This window comes from Chelonia mydas, chromosome 2 (genome assembly GCF_015237465.2).
Source record: "Chelonia mydas isolate rCheMyd1 chromosome 2, rCheMyd1.pri.v2, whole genome shotgun sequence".
NCBI lineage: Eukaryota > Metazoa > Chordata > Testudines > Cheloniidae > Chelonia > Chelonia mydas.
The window spans coordinates 159,123,007-159,137,046 of NC_057850.1; positions in this window are offsets into that span (position 1 = coordinate 159,123,007).

Below are 14,040 nucleotides of genomic sequence, written 5' to 3' on the forward strand. Positions count from 1 at the left end.
ATTAGAAGAACAGAATTTATGAAGGGGAAAGAACATTCATTTTCATTTCAGCTACACATACACCAAACATGGCTTTCGCAGGTCAATGTATGTAAAGCTGTGATTGTCTTTAATGTCCCACAGACTGATGCCAGGTGGAATGTTGAGGGGGAGTATAGAGAGGTCCAAATATTGCATTCTCAATGGGCTGCAGAGGGAGGCAAGCCTTGGATTGTTGAACCTGGTTGTCCAAAAGATTCTGTAGCAACTGTGTTTGCTGCCAGAGAAGCCCCATTATGTCCTATGCATCTCCCTCTCCTTTTCCTGCTGGGATTCCTGGGCCTTTCTCCTTTCCACTCTTTCATTCTCCAGGTCCTGTGCTCACGGTCCGATCTATCACTGGCTTGTAGGACCTCATTGAACATGTCTTCCAGAGTCCTATTCTTTCACCTCCTTTTCTAGCTCAGGTGTTCCATGGGTGTAGAGGGGGAGACCCTGAGAGCCACAGTGGCACCATTGTCAGCATATTCACTACAGAAAGCAAAATGTAAGATGCTGAACTCACTCCCCTAACTCCCATAAAGATTTACACACAAGCATTCCACTTCTGTTTGGGATTGTTTGGGAAAGGCGTCAGTCATAGCACCAGCCATGGTGAGTTGGAGAAATGAGGAGGGAATTGCTTGGTTGCACAGTTCTAGTAGTATAGGACAATGGCACTGAATACTGGCATTGTTCTCCACAGACAGAGGTGATTTTAGCTGATACCTCACTCCTGAAGGTAACAAAAGCAGAGACAGAACAGGGTTATCGTGGTGGTGTCCCATGTGCTGCCAGCCTGTGCAGTACAATGGTGTCTGCTGAAGTTATCCCAGAGTGGTGTGGGAAAGTGTTCTACTGTGATGGAAGAAATAAGGCAGCCCTCCCTAGAAACCTTTGGCAGACTTGCTCCAGGGGAATTTCAATGAGATCTCTCAGGAGGATTCCAGGGACCTCCCTGTGCACATAAACAAACTGCTCCACATGGACTCCCTTTTCTAATGCTAGAAGAGAATGAAAAGTGTATTAGCAACTCTACCTCTCTTGGTTGTACCACTACATCTTCTAGCACAAGTAAATTAATGTAAAGGCAAAAGACATGCCCTGCTACTTTGGGGGTGCCATCCCTGTAACTGAAAATTTATCTACACACTTACTGGAGGTTCCTTCCCCTGCATCATCCTAGCTTTGTAGTGTAGACCAGGCAACTCCAGGAGAAATCTCTGGACATGTGAGATTTCTGAAGGCAATACATATTAAGTGAAACATGCAACCCTTGCCTGAACAGCCTGCCAGGATTTGACCTTATTCCATGAGGAAATGTACTTCTTTCTTTACTCAGATGGAGGCTCGGCTCAGGATTTGTATAGTTCAAAAGCTGCAGCAAATGTGTCAGTAACCGGAAGAACAGCTGTAGTGGCATCTCCACTGTCTTGAGCCTTCCTGCACACAAAGTGTTCATCCCTTACCCTGCACCGCAAAGCTACAGATCACTATTCCATCCATTCTGTCTAATCTGGCTATCTATCATCAAGATATTTATTTTTCCTGTCTGTTACCATAGAGATGGAAACACTAGTGAGAGAGCAGCAATCTTTAGTTTACACAGCATGGAAGGTAGAGTGTGTGTACTGGATTTGCTTCAAGGGAGTGTCTACCTTGAAGAGTTTCAGAGTAGCAGCCGTGTTAGTCTGTATCTGTAAAAAGAAAAGGAGTACTTATGGCACCGTAGAGACTAACAAATTTATTAGAGCATAAATAAAGCTTTCATGAGCTACAGCTCACTTCATCAGATGCATTCAGTGGAAAATACAGTGGGGAGATTTATATACACAGAGAACATGAAACAATGGGTGTTACAATACACACTGTAACGAGAGTGATCAGGTAAGGTGAGCTATTACCAGCAGGAGAGCGGGGGTGGGGTGGGGAATACCTTTTGTAGTGATAATCAAGGTGGGCCATTTCCAGATGTTGACAAGAACGTCTGAGGAACAGTGGGGGAGGAGGGTTATAAACATGGGGAAATAGTTTTACCTTGCATAATGACCCATCCACTCCCAGTCTTTATTCAAGCCTAAGTTAATTGTATCCAGTTTGCAAATTAATTCCAATTCATCAGTCTCTCATTGGTGTCTGTTTTCGAAGTTTTTTTGTTGAAGGATAGTCACTTTGAGATCAGAAATCGAGTGACCAGAGAGATTGAAGTGTTCTCCGACTGGTTTTTGAATGTTATAATTCTTGAAGTCTGATTTGTGTCCATTTATTCTTTTACGTAGAGACTGTCCATTTTGTCCAATGTACATGGCAGAGGGGCATTGCTGGCATATGATGGCATATATCACATTGGTAGATGTGCAGGTGAATGAGCCTCTGATAGTGTGGCTGATGTGATTAGGCCCTATGATGGTGTCCCCTGAATAGATATGTGGGCACAGCTGGCAACGGGCTTTGTTGCAAGGGTAAGTTCCTGGGTTAGTGGTTCTGTTGTGTGGTGTGTGGTTGCTGGTGAGTATTTGCTTCAGGTTGGGGGGCTGTCTGTAAGCAAGGACTGGCCTGTCTCCCAAGATCTGTGAGAGTTATGGGTCATCCTTCAGGATAGGTTGTAGATCCTTGATGATGCATTGGAGAGATTTTAGTTGGGGGCTGAAGGTGATGGCTAGTGGTGTTCTGTTATTTTCTTTGTTGGGCCTGTCCTGTAGTAGGTGACTTCTGGGTACTCTTCTGGCTCTGTCAATCTGTTTCTTCACTTTAGCAGGTAGGTACTGTAGTTGTAAGAACGCTTGATAGAGATCTTGTAGGTGTTTGTCTCTGTCTGAGGGGTTGGAGCAAATGCGGTTGTATCATAGAGCTTGGCTGTAGACAATGGATCATGTAGTGTGGTCTGGATGAAAGCTGGAGGCATGTAGGTAGGCATAGCGGTCAGTAGGCTTCCGGTATAGGGTGGTGTTTATGTGACCATCACTTATTAGCACTGTAGTGTCCCAGAAGTGGATCTCTTGTGTGGACTGGTCCAGGCTGAGGTTGATGGTGGGATGGAAATTGTTGAAATCATGGTGGAATTCCTCAAGGGCTTCTTTTCCATGGGTCCAGATGATGAAGATGTCATCAATGTAGCGCAAGTAGAATAGGGGCATTAGGGGACAAGAGTTGAGGAAGCTTTGTTCTAAGTCAGCCATAAAAATGTTGGCATACTGTGGGGCCATGCGGGTACCCATAGCAGTGTGGCTGATTTGAAGGTATACATTGTTCCCAAATGTGAAATAGTTATGGGTGAGGACAAAGTCACAAAGTTCAGCCACCAGGTTTGCCGTGACATTATTGGGGATACTGTTGCTGATGGCTTGTAGTCCATCTTTGTGTGGAATGTTGGTGTAGAGGGCTTCTACATCCATAGTGGCTAGGATGGTGTTTTCAGGAAGATCACCGATGGATTGTAGTTTCCTCAGGAAGTCAGTGTTGTCTCTAAGATAGCTGGGAGTGCTGGGAGTGTAGGGCCTGAGACAGACAATCCTGCTGTCAGGGTGCCAATGCCTGAGATGATGTGGCATCCAGGATTTCCAGGTTTATAGATCTTGGATAGCAGATAGAATGCCTTTGGTCAGGGTTCTAGGGGTATGTCTGTGCGGATTTGTTCTTGTGCTTTTTTTTTGAAGAGAGACTTTTTTAAATGACATTGTAGGGTTTTTTATTCACTGTGTCTCAACAGACGATTTTCTGACAGTCAGACTGGAAATGTATCCTGAGCTCTGACCACCAAACTGCATTCTTTCCATCTCCTAAATCATCATCTTAAATGATAATCTCAGAGGGCAAATTATGCCTTCAGATACACCTGTGAAACTCCACTGTCTTCAGATTATACCCTCAGTGACACTGTGCAACCCCAGTGGCTTTACCTGAAGTTGCACAGGTGTAGCCCAGGGTATAACTTGGCATGAAGAAGATTGTATTATTGGTGAAGATGCACCCAGATTAACTGTCAGAGCCCAGGGTTAGCTCACAAAAAAAACACCAAACTTTTTTGTATTGTCTAGAGAACAGATTTGAGATGGCAATCAGTGAGACACAATGGATATGAAAACTCATCATGCCATTTTTACATTATTTTTTTAGAGGGGAACCACAATTTCATTTCTAAGTACAAGTGTACACAACAATTTCAGATAATCCTTAGATAAGCAAACATTCAGACTTCAGTTGCATGTTTTTTACAAGCTTACCTGCCTGATTTGTGTGTGCAGTCACTTTGAAAACAGAGTTAGATCCTCATTCAGAAGAGCTGCCCTCTTCAAATCATATATTTAAGTCCCAATGAAGTCAATGGCTTTCCTGAATCATTAATTTTAAATGTATTTCCTTATAGCAGCATCAAACCATCTGCCACTCCTGATGGAAATGGTTGCTGCATAATTTGATCAGTGGGCATAACCTTCACTGTCTTCCTTACTTCCAATCCAAGAGTTTACTTTTAATTGTAGTTGGGACAGGGATGGGAAAAGAATGGGCCTTGTGTTAATGAATACTCAGTGCAATAAACTCATGTCCAAGTAAATTTTATACTCTTTTGCCATTAGTGTCTTGCTTTTTATTCAGCCAAAAGATTAAAAAGGGTGTAAAATAAACCTGTAGAGAACAGGTGGAATAGGTTACAGAAGCATTTCATTCTGTTTTAATAGTTTCCTTAAAATAGTCCTGTGTAAGCATTATCATATAGAGTGCAAAGCAGGCTGCAAAAACCAAGTTCCACAAAAACAGGTCCAGAGTAGTAAAAACATAAAGTTACTTCATTCCACTGTATTCGGTTATAAGGCAGGACAGAATGCAAGACTTATGAGCAGTGGGGAAGAAAAAAGAATTTCATTTTCTGGTGTTGTGCTTGAGAATACCAGAAAATTGAACTCAATCAGCGCATACTGGACTTACTTCAAATATCTGCTGCCAAACGGAATATTCCTTTTGACAGGATTCTACTTACTGAGTCCTTTGCAATCCAGGTAATCAATCAAAGAGAAAGGAACATAATGCGGGAGCTGTCACCTGCTATGGATCACTGCAAACTCAACTTGCCTCTGGGAAGTTTTGTAGAAGAATGCTATTGTGGAAGGGTTTCTTTGGTGGAATTAGCTGAGGCTGTAGGTAATGCTGAACAATGATCCTTCATCAAAGATACAAACAGGAAAATTTATAGAAGAAAAGGATGATGCTGTATCAGGTATTAGGAAGTATGTTTTTAAAATTCAAGCTATGCACCATCCACTAATTCTGTAGCTGAACGAATAACGTAATAAACAGCAACCAGTCCAAAAACCAGCATAGTTCCCTTTTACTTTTATATGCAGCATGGTGTAGGATTAATGCCCTTCTTTTTTGCTTATAGAAATCATTGGGCCTTACAAACAATGGACGAGAGTTATCCCTGTCATAAGGCACACTGGTCAATTCCACATCTCAATGTCACACTAGAAGAGTATCTGTTTTACATGCACTTGAGAGGTAGAGCCACCCAAAACCCTTTTCTTCCTAGTGTGCCTGCATAACTAAGAGCAGGATTCAGCTCACATACTTGTTGATGATGCACTAGGATCTGCTCGCTAATTTAAAATTCTTTTGTCATTTGCCCATAAAGTATATACAAATATTTTTTGCAGATTAGATTGTTATAATGTTATTCATGTTCACACATGTCAGTACTGTTAATTCTTCACATTACATAATAGTTATACATTTGGTTCGAGGTATTCAGGAAATATTAGCAGCCTAATGAATGGAGAATGTTGCCTTGCTCTGAAGCTGTATAATGAACTTTTGCACATACACTTCCCAGAATAATGACATATGGCACAAATGTAATAAGTCCCAAGATAGGATTTGTATTTAATGTGACTAGTGATGCACATTTCACAGATGTGTTCTTAAAAAAAAGAAAAAAAAAAGAGTACCTATTATTTTATAACAGCTCTCTGACAGATGTGCATGCATTAAATCGACATAAATCTTTTATTTAAAATGTTCTAGTGGCCAATTCTAGGACTGACAAATCAGATAATCATTCATAAGGTTCCTAATCTCAATTAAATGTCATTTTGAATCTTTATATACTAAATGAAAGCATACATGACTAAATCAGTAACTGATTAGATTAACAGAGCTATAAACCAGATAAGGCTTCCAATTAAAGCGATCTGTCAGGATAGGTACTCCTGTTTAACTTATAGGCATATCAGTATATATGTTCAGATGCAAACTATGACCTTCATCTAGCAGCAATGGCACTTCTGACAGATAACACAGAAAAAAGATTGCTTGACACATTAGAGCACTAGCTTTCGACTTCACAGGAGAACATTCTCTTTAATAATGGGAGCTGTCACTGAGCATGGTGTTAAAGGAGACCCCAGATGATCAGTGCTTCATTTGAAATGGTACAGAAGCAATACTTAGACCATATACCTAGTCAAAGTCAAGTTTAGTAACTGATGTGCCGGCTGAAAAAAAGAGAAACTGCAATCATTCTCAGACTCAGGCTTTCATCCCACATGGTCTGATCTCAGTACTGATGACTGTGGGAGCTATAGAGCTTCATCATACAGATGAAATAGATTCACATTATCCCAGTCTTCCTGGAATATGTGCACATTTATCTCCCAGAATGACTGGGCACCAGCGGGGGATTAAGGTAAATGGAGAGGAGTAAAAAGAACGAGAGAGAGAGAGAGAGAGAATTCACAAACATGCAAATTAATAAGCTGTACAGACTTTATAATCCAAAGAGTGCAAAAGAAAAAGAAGGACTAACTTAGGGAGCACAAAGTATATAGTAGCATTCTCAAAAACTAGACTGACTGGTCTATATACCAAGACCAGAGCTGGAATTTCTTTTGTGTTTAAACATCCAAGGTTTCCCTAGCAACAGCAAGAGCCCGGGGGACTGGGAAGGACAATTTTGCCAGATCCTTAGTACAGCTGACATAGGAAGCCTATAATTGGTTAAAAAAACCCTTAGTTTAAAGGAGAATGTGCTACTTCCTCATGGCATCTGTAACAATCAGAGAGTGACTCATTTTTCCACACTTCAGCTCTCCTCTCATTACTAATTGTATTGTTACTATTATATTATCTATTATTTATTTATGGTAGTGCTTGCTAAGGGCTTAGTGACAGGAAAACAAGTAGACTAAGACTAGGGGAAAGAACATGAGATTAGGCAAATTATAGCCAATTTAGAGATAAATCTTGACTCAATACACAGTGAACTATTTAGATTAAAATTTATGTTGACATCCTAGTCCCATTGAAGTTGATTGAAAAACTCCCATTGACTTCAATAGGATCAGGATTTCACCAGTATTCTTTATCATGATAATATGGCCTTTTCTGATAATGGTTGGTGTCACTGGTGAATTAATGTCACAGTGGTAATCCTGCAGCACTAGCCAGTGGAAGGTCTGGTCATGCTTAAAACAGGTATTTTCCTGAAGGTCTTTGGCCTCCTTACCTTTCTTTTCTTTCTCCCTCTCTCTTGCTTTTCTCCTCCTTTTGATTCTTCAGTGGTAGAGCGGCTTGAAAGGAGAAGACAATCTGGCCTTCCTTTGACTGAATTTGAGCTTTAAATAACGGGTGTCTGATGCTTTTGGCATTTGGAGTGGAAAATAATACTCAGGTTCCTACCAATGTGCCTTATAATTTTTTTTTTTCCCAGACCACATTTTATAGCTTCTTTCTCTGGCCAATCAGCTTATTCATCTTACACATCAACTTACCTCAGTCTACTTTATTCTGCTCTTTCCAACAAACTTCATAAACTGAAAATAAGTTTTCAATAAACATATTTAGGGTGAAATCTTGGCCCCACTGAAATCAATGGGACTTTTCCATTGATTTTCATGAAGCCAGGATTTCACAGTCACAATTAGAAATGTGGAAATAATTGATGTTTTGATTCACTGACAAAGCTAAACATTTTTAAAAAATAGTTTTGAGTCAACCTGCAATTTTTTAAAAACATTTTTCAGATTGGCTAATAACTTAAAAGTAGAAAAGAAAATTGTTTCGGTTGAATTCAACATTTTGTTTCGTTTTCTAAGATTTTTAACTTTTAAAAAAATAAAAATTGAAACAAATTTTGAAACAAAGTCATTTAAATTTGAAAAATCAAAATGTTTCAATTCAAAATGTTCAAAAAAGAGCACATATATTTTTTTTCAGTTTTTTTTTTACTGAAAAAATTGAGTGAATTTGACATGAATTTGCAAAATATTTTCGTTGACCTGAATCTGCGTTTGTTGTGAAAAAAATGTTTCAGATGAAAAATTTCACCAGCTCGATTCACAATGTCAGGGGAGGGAAATTTGGGATCTACGATTACAAGCTTTTTGAGTCAGGGAATGTCTCTTATTACATGTACTTATAGCACCTACCACTGTAGCCCCAATTTCAGTTAGGAGACTCTAGATGATAAAAGTAATGCAAATAATAATGAAAAGCTAAAGTAACAGTTCCTTATTAAGCACAATATTAATTCAATATAATAAACTAATGCAGCTTTAAAGACTGTCAGAATTTTAAAAATGAATTTTCAGAGAAAAAGTACACTGGATGATTAGATCCTACAAAAAGCTGTCCTAGCAGTTTGTTCACTTTGTGTTTTGTTGGCTTATCATTTGACTTATTTAGTCAGCTTTGCTGGGTTAATTATTATTTTTGATATATAATGAAATCCATTCTAAATATTAACAATAATCCAATATTTAAGGGGACATGGTAACTGTGTAATTTTATACATACTTTATTATTGCATTTAATTGCCTCTGAGTTGATCTATACTTTGCTCAAAAAATGGAAATAAAATGCACATTATATGCACCTAAAAATAACAAATGCTAATGTTCATAAAATCCTTTTACTCCAATAGCTAACCCAAATTGTATACTGTATACATCTGTAAGTTTTAATATCTTGTGTTTTTGTGTTGGAATAAGAGAGGGGTCTTTCTGCATATAGGAACTCATTACATAAGCATCTTTCATAATCAGGATTCTATACTACTTAAAATGGCACTGTTATTATGGATGGAATTGTAAATATAACAACCATGTTATCTGTAAAAGGTTTATTTCTATATGCAGTAGTGATGATGCATACTGTGCAAGACAGCCTGACTTCCAGATGTTAGACAGGGTTTCAATTCACTATCTCCAATTAAAGTCAGTTAGTTATGCAGCTAAAACACTGAGAAAATGTACCTGTCAGTACAGTAATATGTAAATATGCATGTGTATATATATATGCACACGCACACAAAATGGGGCCAAAATTTCACATATTAATTATATTATATTATATTTACTATATTATAATGTGTGGCAAAGACACAATGCATATCACCTCAAACAGGTGTGTTATAAAATCTTTAAACAGTAAATCATCTTTATAACAGTACAAAATAAATTGAATTTAAACCTGCACCATAATATGTGGGTATTGAAACAATTTGTCTACATATTCATTTTATTCTAAGTCTGTAAAGGGAACAAGCTTCATAGAACACTTTGATGAATGTATTTCTCTGAGGACTATTCATTTTTTAAGGTGTACTGAGCAAATGTATCACGTTTGAGTTTCAATGACAGACTGAGAAGGTGAGTGATGCCACGGTGGGGTATGAAGACCACTGACTTGTTAATGTTTCATAAAATGGAAAATCTGTAAGTATATTATTGTTGATCTCATTATGCTGCAGACAAATTTAGCAGTCTCCACTCTAACAGCTCATTTATTTTGGACAAGCAGAGAAAATTGTCCAACATAGAAACAAAGCTTCATAGACAAGACATAGAAAGTATTTAGAACAGCTTCCTGATTTGGTTTAACTCTTTGCCCTGGTGTATACTAGGACTTTAGGTCGAATTTAGCAGCGTTAAATCGATGTAAACCTGCACCTGCCCACACGATTAAGCCCTTTATTTCGACTTAAAGGGCTCTTAAAATTGATTTCCTTACTCCACCCCTGACAAGTGGATTAGCGCTTAAATCGGCCTTGCCGGGTCGAATTTGGGGTACTGTGGACACAATTCGACGGTATTGGCCTCTGGGAGCTATCCCAGAGTGCTGCATTGTGACTGCTCTGGACAGCACTCTCAACTCAGATGCACAATTGTTTGCTGTTGCTCTGACGCAGGGAGGGGCGACTGACGACACGGCTTACAGGGTTGGCTTACAGGGAGCTAAAATCAACAAAGGGGGTGGCTTTACATCAAGGAGTATTTCAGGCAGGACTTCACGGAGGGTTCCAATAAGAAATGGTGCACCGAAGTTATTGTTCTTATTGGAACAAGGAGGTTAGTCTGGCCTCTGATTGATACATGGCTAGATTTACCTCGCTGCACCTTCTCTGTGAGTGACTGCAGTGTGACCTAGACGGGGGGCGGAGGGCGGGGGTTTGCAAATGAGTACAAAACAAATCTGGTCTATTTCTTGTTTTGATACACACCATCTATCTTTTACATCTTTGGCTGGCAGCAGACGGTGCAGAAGGACTGCATGCCATCCAATCTCATGGCTGCTCGGCAGAAGATGGTACAATAGGACTGCTAGCCATCCTCATCTTTTGCCTGCCCGGCAGAAGATGATGCAATAGGACTGCAAGCAATCCGTATCACCTACCTGCTCACCATAAGACGGTTCAATAGGACTGACTGCAGGACTAAAGAGAATGACCTGATCAAGTCACTCCAAATTTAGTCTCTGCGCCCATGTCTGCCCAGGCGCTCCTGATCGACCTCACAGAGGCGACCAGGAGCACCTCGGACATGACGATGAAGGCTACCAGTCCTATTGCACCATCTGCTGTCACAAGGCAATGGGTTGCTGCTGCTGTGTAGCAATGCAGTACCGCGTCTGCCAGCACCCAGGAGACATACGGTGACAGTGAGCTGAGCGGGCTCCATGCTTGCCGTGGTATGGCGTCTGCACAGGTAACTCAGGAAAAAAGGCGCGAAACGATTGTCTGCCCTTGCTTTCACGGACGGAGGGAGGGAACGGGGGCCTGACAATATGTACCCAGAACCACCCGCGACAATGTTTTAGCCCCATCAGGCATTGGGATCTCAACCCAGAATTCCAATGGGCAGCGGAGACTGCAGGAACTGTGGGATAGCTACCCACAGTGCAACGCTCCGGAAGTCGACTCTAGCCTCGGTACTGTGGAAGCACTCCGCCGAGTTAGTTCACTTAATGCACTTAGAGCATTTTCTGTGGGGACACACACACTCGAATATATAAAACCGATTTCTAAAAAAAGACTTCTATAAATTCGACCTAATTTCATAGTGTAGACATACTCTTAGAGTGACTTTCTTGGGGGGGCCAGGAGACTGAAGACCTGAATTACCTATTTTCGAACCTGCTCTTGCTCCCACTGGAGTTAATGGTAAAACTTCCAAAAAAATTAATAGGCAACATATTTAAAAGGGATACATGGTTTTTTTTTCACAACACATCATTAATTCATAGAACTCACTGTCACAAGATATCATTCAGAGTGAGAGTTTAATAAGATTTTTAAAAGGATTAGTCATTTGACGATTTAGGCATCTCACATGTAGATTATACGAACATCCACAACTATATTAGATAAGATAAAAATGTACGGGAGACATGAACTCGGGGCTGGCCTTACCATGAGGCAAACTGAGGCAGCCACCTCAGGTGCCAGACTGTTGGGGGTGTTACCCAGGGTTCTTTCAACCCAAAGCTCTTGGTAACTTTTACTCTGTGCGAGGTGGTGTCAGGAAATAAATCAGGGGAGACACGGCCATCTGACCGATAGATGGCTGGCATAAACAGGACAACGCAAGAGTGCTTTCACTTAAAGCTAAACTTTACTTAGTCTCAAGCACTCATACACACGTCTGCAAGAGTAAAACACCCCCAGCCCTTGATAATTACCAAAGCTGAGCGTGGCTCTCGAGTGGCACAGCGGCAGCCCGTCTGCTGCTGGGAAACACAAGGTGCATCCAGAGAGAGAGAGTCCAGTCCTGAAGAGTCCCCCTACCTCAAACTTTTCCCCCTTATTTATACATGAGTAATAGAATGACATGTCCCTTAAAGAAAACTTGTTAAGCAAGCAGTTCCAATGGGCAAACAAGAGGCTCCTTCTGATTATCGATTAACCAGGTGTGGGTTTTTCAGAGTTTGCAGCCTTGAGGTCCCAATAGACATTCCTGGGGCACATCCTGCTCTTCTAAGATGCATGTATCAGCAACTTCAACACAATTCTTATCAGGAAGGATGCGGAGTCAAACTGCCCTCTCTGTGGCACCCAAAAAAACCCTTCCCCTCCTGCCTTGGTTAAGCTAACCCTGCTGACTTGGCCGCTTTTAGTAATAAGTCATAGTGGTTTCAGGCACTTTACTGGTTTGCCAAAGTCTCCCCATACAGGGGACGCCACTAGGACCCAGAGAGTAGAAAATTGTGTCTGCTGCTGGTGCATGTGTATTCTCTCTGCTTGAGATGCACAGAGATGGTGGAGTGCTGTGCTGGAGGAAGGAGGGAACAAGACACATAATGTAGGCAGGAGAAAAGGTGAGAGGGAATAACAGAAAGCAGCAGGAGCTGCAGGAAGAGAGAGGAGGAGGAGCCTCTTATGTACCTCTCTAGCACCCCCAGGAGCCTTGACTGATTAACACCAGCTTCTCAGGGAGCTTCCTGTTTCCTGCTGCTTTCTTGAACCCGCTTGAGGAGAACAGGCAGTCAACTGAAGTAGTAGGAGCCAGTTAGGCCTTTAGACGCTGATATCTTCCCGCACTCAGGCCCTGCTACTAGCCTGCTTATTTGTCCCCTTCAATTGAGTATTGACAGCCACTATAGCTGGCACAGAACAGCAGTCATGAGAGAAAGAAGAAAATGCCCCTCTGGGGCAGCATTCAGAAAGAGAAAGAAAGCAAAGGAAGCTTTCCTATCTAAGTAGGAAGGAGCTCTCCTGAGATACATAGACACAAATGTTCATGGTGAGCCTTCCAGCCCCAGTGAGGATGTGAGTGATGAGGAGATGCCTGATCTTCCAGTTAGTCAGAGTGCCGGTGACCTGGTAGCTACTGCAGCATCCATATCACCATCTCAAATGGCTTATATACTCAAAAAACCAGAATGCTGCATACTGTTTTTGTTTCAGACTTCTCCAGTCTAATGTTCTGGAGCAATGGAACAACTGGACAAAGCAAAGTCATACCTACAGTCTTATCTGTCAGACGAGGGATTTCAAAAAGTTCTGAAGAGTGCATAGAAGTTGTCAGAGGAACTTCACACTGAAGCTATTTTCCCACCCATTCAAGAATACAAAAGTCACCGAAGAAGAAGACATTTTGATTATGAGGCACAGGATAATCACATAAGAGACCCCAAACAACAATTCAAAGTTGAATTCTTGAACCAGGTGCTAGATTGTGCAATACAGTCAGTTTGAAGAACTTTTCATGCATCTCAAGAAACACAGCAGTATATTTGGGATGTTGTATGATATTCCAGAACTCCGCACTATACCTGAAGAAGACCTACACCAGCAATGCAGGGCACTAGAGACAGTGTTGGCACATGATGACATGTGCGATATTGATGCGAGTGATTTAGGTGATGAACTGAAAGCCCTTTTAAGACACATTTCAGCAGGATCAACTCCAAAGGCAGTTCTGGAATATATGTGCACAAATAAGATGACCACCCTCTTTCCAAATGCTTTTGTTGCTCTGCACATACTTCTAACACTTCCTGTAACAGTTGCCAGTGGAGAACGCAGCTTCTTCAAGCTGAAGTTAATAAAAATACATCTACGCTCCACAGTGACACAGGAGAGGCTGGTCAGCCTTGCAACCATCTCAATAGAGCATGAGCTGGCCCAGACTGTGGACCTTCAGCAGGAAGCAGTTCAAATCTTTGAAACCAAGAAGGCACGGAAAGCATCACTTTGATTATTCAAACTGATAAAAATGCCAACGTTTACTATGCAGACAAGAAAAGTTACAT